We start from the raw sequence: 6,004 nt of genomic DNA, 5'->3' as shown, positions 1-6,004 counted from the left end.
ATATACACACCAAAACCCCAAGACAAAACACACCACAATACAAAAACCCCATGCCACACCCTGGCCTGACCCAATACATAAAGATAAACACAAAATACTTCGACCAGGGCGTGACAGATCATGTTAACAAGTGATCATCATCATAATCAATATTATCATCAAGATGGGCAGACTTTCTTGATCACCTGAGTCCAACTTGTGACAGTAGGTGGTAGTCTTGTGCTGCTGTACAGTGTAGGCAGAAATATTGCCGCAGCCAGTGGGTGAAGAAACCTATAGAATGAACGTGGCATTTCTAACCTATGCAAACAAATACCTGTGGCCAAATCTTTTGTTCTTATTTTGAATTATTTTCAAGAAACCAAAACCATTTCCTAATAATTATTTATTGTGAGGCTCTTTCTTGAATAAAATCTAATTTGACCAATATTTTTCTTCATATTCATATATTCAGTGTACCAGTATACCACGTTGTACACATTGTAATGACCTTATATTGATCAAAACACTATGGTTTGTTTTTAACCTTTATTAGAGGGGAAAGAATGGACCAACAACATGCAACTGCATAGATACGTTGCTTGTATGTAAAACATCCAAATAGAAATATTGTCAGGACTTTATATTATATTGTCAAGAATCCAACTGCAATAGTTGAATTCATCATCTTTTAAACACCAGTCTCAACGTCAACAGTGAAGAGGCGACTCCAGGATGCTGGCCTTCTAGGCAGAGTTGCAAAGAAAAAGCCATATCTCAGACTGGCCAATAAAAAGAAAAGATTAAGTTGGGCAAAAGAACACAGACACTGGACAGAGGAACTCCCGGAGTCGCCTCTTCACTGTTGACGTTGAGACTGGTGTTTTGTGGGTACTATTTAATAAAGCTGCCAGTTGAGGACATGTGAAGTGTTTCTCAAACTAGACACTAATGTACTTGTCCTCTTGCTCAGGTGTGCACCGGGGCCTCCCACTCATCTCTCTATTTTGGTTAGGGCCAGTTTGTGGTGTTCTGTAAAGGGAGTAGTACACAGCGTTGTACAAGATCTTCAGTTTCTTGGCAGTTTCTCGCATGGAATCACCTTCATTTCTCAGAACAAGAATAGACTGACGAGTTTCAGAAGAAAGTTCTTTGTTTCTGGCCATTTTGAGCCTGTATTCGAACGCACAAATGCTGACACTCCGGGAACTCAACTAGTCTAAAGAAGGCCAGTTTTATTGCTTCTTTAATTAGCACAACTGTTTTTAGCTGTGCTAACATAATTGCAAAAGGGTTTTCTAATGATCAATTAGCCTTTTAAAATGATGCACTTGGATTAGCCTTCACAACATGCCATTTGAACACAGGAGTGAGGTTTGCTGAAATTTGGCCTCTGTACGCCTATGTAGACATTCCACAAAAAATCTGCAATTTTCAGCTACAATAGTCATTAACAACGTTAACAATGTCTACACTGTATTTCTGATCAATTTGATGTTATTTTAATGTGCTTTTCTTTCAAAAACAAGAACATTTCTAAGTGACCCCAAACTTTTGAATGGTAGTGTGCAGTCAAATTTCAGCCCTGCCACAAAAGGACCAGCTGACATCATGTTAGTGATTCTCTCGTTAACACAGGTGTGAGTGTTGACAAGGACAAGGCTGGAGATCACTCTGTCATGCTGTCGTGACGTTGTATTAGTTAATGTGATGACTGTTGTTCATCGAATTATTAAAGTTTCTAATTGCGTGATTATCTGAATCAAGCAATTATTAACTCATTAACCTGGGGCACCATGGGAAAACTAGTTTTTATTTTCTATTTCCCAAATTAACTCAAATAATATCAGAATATCAATTTTACAACAGCCGCTAATTAACCAGTTGCCTCTACCAGTCTCGTTCTGAACGTCGTATAGCCCGTGAATCTGCACGGACCCGGGTCTCACCAATGAATTCGTACCACACCAATCTTAGTTGAATATTTATTTACTAAAAAGCTAAAATGATAATAAAAGATACACATAGACAAAACACATTATAGGCTATTGATTAGAACTTAGTATAACGGGCCAACACACTATGGCGCGTGTTACCCACGATGGGGATTTCAATAGAGAGAGAAAAAAGAAAGTACACAAGAGAAATATACATTTGGGTGAATTTGTCAGCTATGCTATTCTAACCCTAGCCTTGCCCCAAACTGCCGCTCTTATGGGTCAGAATATAATGATGTAATTACGTGGGGATGATCTCCGTGGATTCTCTGCATAGGCCTTCAGCTGTTCGATGACGCACTACCCCGGCGCACCTCTCTGAGAGTCCTCCCAATGTCAGTGTCCTTTTTTGGCTTAGGAGTCTGTTCCCTCACCCTTTGCTCTGGAAGGGGTCTTCTGAGGGCAGGCAGCTCTGTAGCTCAGAGCTCACAGCATAGGAATGAAACCCTTTAGATACCACGATTTGATGGGAGATGGAGGCTAGGTGGTTCGACTTGAATTCACCCGCTTAGACACAGCTACTCATACGTAGCTTGGGTAGAAAAGGATTCCTTTGTCCTCAAACTTGCGTTGCGTTCTGGGTTTGTTGACTTTTTAGAACTTGCTGCAGCTGGGGTCACGTAGTCTTCCTGTAAATTCTATACTCACAGGTTTTATACCCTTGGGTCAGAAGTGGGCGTAACCGCCTTTAGGGCAATTCTCTGGGCGTACCAGGTTAATGAGGCAAGGTCTAGATTTTACTCAAATCCAATTTTAGACAACTAACCTAACATTTCATCTTCCCCAAAACATTCTCTTTGATTTGGATATTTTCCATACAATTTATAAACATCAAGCATCTACTAGGAAAACTCTATACGTTACAATGTTTTCGTAATAACGTCATCTATTAACCTTTAATAACAAAACCAAAATGACATACATTTTCATATTCGATCTATCGTCATGACCACCATTGTGGCTGACGGAAACCATTGTTCCAAAGTCCTTTTATTTCATGTTTAATGTTCTGAGGCTGGTTCTCCATATTGTGGCAAACCTCTTCAAGGTTATGAGCGTTTGTCACAACCTAAGTGGGAAACTGTCACCAAATCACCCAAGAATGAGAGTTCTTTCACACAGTACCTGTGTGTTTGTTTCTTCGTCCTGGTCCACCCAGGCCGTAGGCAAGGTCAAGGATAGCAGGGTTCGGTACACAAATCGGGTTCTCGTTAGGTCCAGGTCCAAATGCCAACAGGTAAGTCCAAAACAGTCCAGCTCAAACATGGTAAATCCAGCCAATCTCTATTGTCTCTTTATCTATTGTTCATAGATCCTTCCAGCCCTCTCGCATCATCTTCCTGGTTTTTCTTGACCCTTTATCTGTGGGTCGGGGTGGCCATTTCTGATCACTATGGCCATTTTAGTGATTGAGCAGAGCCTGTTTATTAGTTCTGCTCTCACATATCTGCTATTTATCACTCGACCCCCTTCTTTGCCACAATAGTAACAGGACAAAGGAATTTGTCTGTGGCCTGAGATTTACCACTGGCATGAGGGGTCATAAAAAAAACACATCTTCAGACCTTTAGATCTCTCCTCCTCTGTTGGGGTTGAGAGATAATCTGTAGGGTTGTGGTCTCCTGTAACCTGACCTGGTCAGGACAGTCATGACAATGCTGATTGAGTTTGAATAACAGACTGGAAGCTTCAAAAGGAGGGTGGTGCTTGGAATCATTGTTCTTCCTCTGTCATTCATGACAGACTGGCGGCTCTAGTTCTTGTGTTATTTGTTTGCTTTAGTTGGTCAGGACGTGAGTTGGGTGGGTATTCTATGTTTTGTGTTTCTAGGTTGTTTTTCTGTGTTTGCCCTAGTATGGTTCTCAATCAGAGGCAGGTGTCGTTAGTTGTCTCTGATTGAGAATCATACTTAGGTAGCCTGGGTTTCACTGTTGTTTTGTGAGTGATTGTTTCCGTGTCTGTGTTTGTGTTTGTTCGCCACACGGTACTGTTTCGGTTTAGTTCACGTTTATTGTTTTTGTATTAGTGTTCATGTTGAGTTTTTAAATAAACAACCATGGACAATTACCACGCCGCATCTTGGTCCGATCCTTGCTACACCTCCTCTTCAGACAAAGAGGAGGAAAACCTTTACAGAATCGCCCACCGACCAAGGATCAAGCGGCGTGGTAACAGACAGCGGCAGCAGCAGCAGCAGCAGCAGCAGCGGCCAGCATCACAGGTCTCCTGGACATGGGAGGAGATTTTGAACAGAGAAGGACCCTGGGCACAGGCTGGGGAATATCGCCGCCCCAAAGCAGAGCTGGAGGCAGCGAAAGCTGAGCGGCGGCGACATGAGGAGGCAGCACGGCAGCGCGACAGGTACGAGAGGGGGGGCACACGAGGAGTGTGGCTAAGCCAGGTAGCAGACCTGAGCTCACTCCTCGTGATTATTAGAAGCAGTGCGTTACTGGTCAGGCACTGTGTTATGCAGTTAAGCGCACGTTGTCACCAGTACGTGCCCATAGCCCGGTGCGCTATAGGGCAGCCCCCCGAAAGTGTCATGTGAGTGTGGGCATCCAGCCAGCGTGTCTGGCCGCCGATACGCCGCTTCGGTCCAGGGTATCCTGCGTCGGCTCTGCGTGCTGTGTCTCCGGGGCGTTGGGAGGGTGCAGTGCGTCCTATGCCTGTGCTCCTCTCGTGCCGGGCAAATGTGAGAGTGGAGCCTAAGGGAGAGGTGCGCGTAGTAGGCACACAGCCCGGTTCAACCTGTGCCTGCACTCTGGAGGGTCCGGGCTAGAGTAGTTATCCAGCCTGGGGGAGTGGTGCCAAGGCTGCGCACCAGAGCTCCAGTCCTTCACGTGCCTCCTTCTAACACCAAGCCTCCTGGAAGTCTCCCCAGCCTGGTGGGTCCTGTGGCAGCCTCACGCACCAGGCTGTCTCTCTGTCTCTTCCCTACAGGTGCCTCCCGCCTGTCCAGACGTGCTAGAGTATCCCGCCTGTCCAGAGCTGCTAGAGTCTCCCGCTTGTCCAGAGCTGCTAGAGTCTCCCGCCTGTCCAGAGCTGCTAGAATTCTCCCGTCTGGCCAGAGCTGCTAGAGTCTCCAGTCTGTCCTGAGCCGCCAGAGCCGCCAGTCTGTCCTGAGACACCAGAGCCGCCAGTCTGTCCTGAGTCGCTAGAGCCGCCAGTCTGTCATGAGCCGCCAGAGCCGCCAGTCTGTCGTGAGCCGTCAGAGCCGCCAGTCAGCATGGAGCCGCCAGATTCACCAGTCAGCATGGAGCCGCCAGAGGCGCCAGTCAGCTTGGAGCCCCCAGAGTCATCAACCAGCCAGGAGCTGCCAGAGCCGTCAACCAGCCAGGAGCTGGCGGAGCGGTCAGTCAGCCAGAGGCTGCCAGAGCCATCAACCAGCCTGAGCTACCTCTCAGTCATGATCTACCCCTCAGTCCGGAGCTGCCTCTCAGTCCGGAGGAGTTTGTTAAGTCCGGAGGTGTCCCTCAGTGCTGTGGGCCTATTTATTAGGGTTCCCAGGTCAAGGTCGGCGGCAAGGGTCGCCATTCCTAGGAGGCGGACTAAGACTAGTGGGGTCCACGTCCAGCGCCAGAGCCGCCACCGCGGACAGATGCCCATCCAGACGCTCCCCTATAGGTTCAGGTTTTGTGGCCGGAGCCCGCACCGTGGCTCGGGGAACATTGATATTTTGGGTCCATGGCCAAGAAAACTCCCCAGACCTTAATCCCATTGAGAAGTTGAGTTCAATCCTCAAGAGGCAGGTGGACAAACAAAACCCCACAACTTCTGACAAACTCCAAGCATTGATTATGCAAGAATGGGCTGCCATCAGTCAGGATGTGGCCCATAAGTTAATTGACAGCATGCCAGGGCGGTTTGCAGAGGTCTTGAAAAAGAAGGGTCAACACTGCAAATATTGACTCTATGCATCAACTTCATGTAATTGTCAATAAAAGCCTTTGACACTTATGAAATGCTTGTAATTATACTTCAGCATTCCATAGTAACATCTGACAAAAAATATCTTAAGACACTGGAGC

This window comes from Oncorhynchus keta, chromosome 28 (assembly GCF_023373465.1).
Source record: "Oncorhynchus keta strain PuntledgeMale-10-30-2019 chromosome 28, Oket_V2, whole genome shotgun sequence".
NCBI classification, from domain to species: domain Eukaryota; kingdom Metazoa; phylum Chordata; class Actinopteri; order Salmoniformes; family Salmonidae; genus Oncorhynchus; species Oncorhynchus keta.
Note: the sequence above shows the minus strand (reverse complement) of the source record.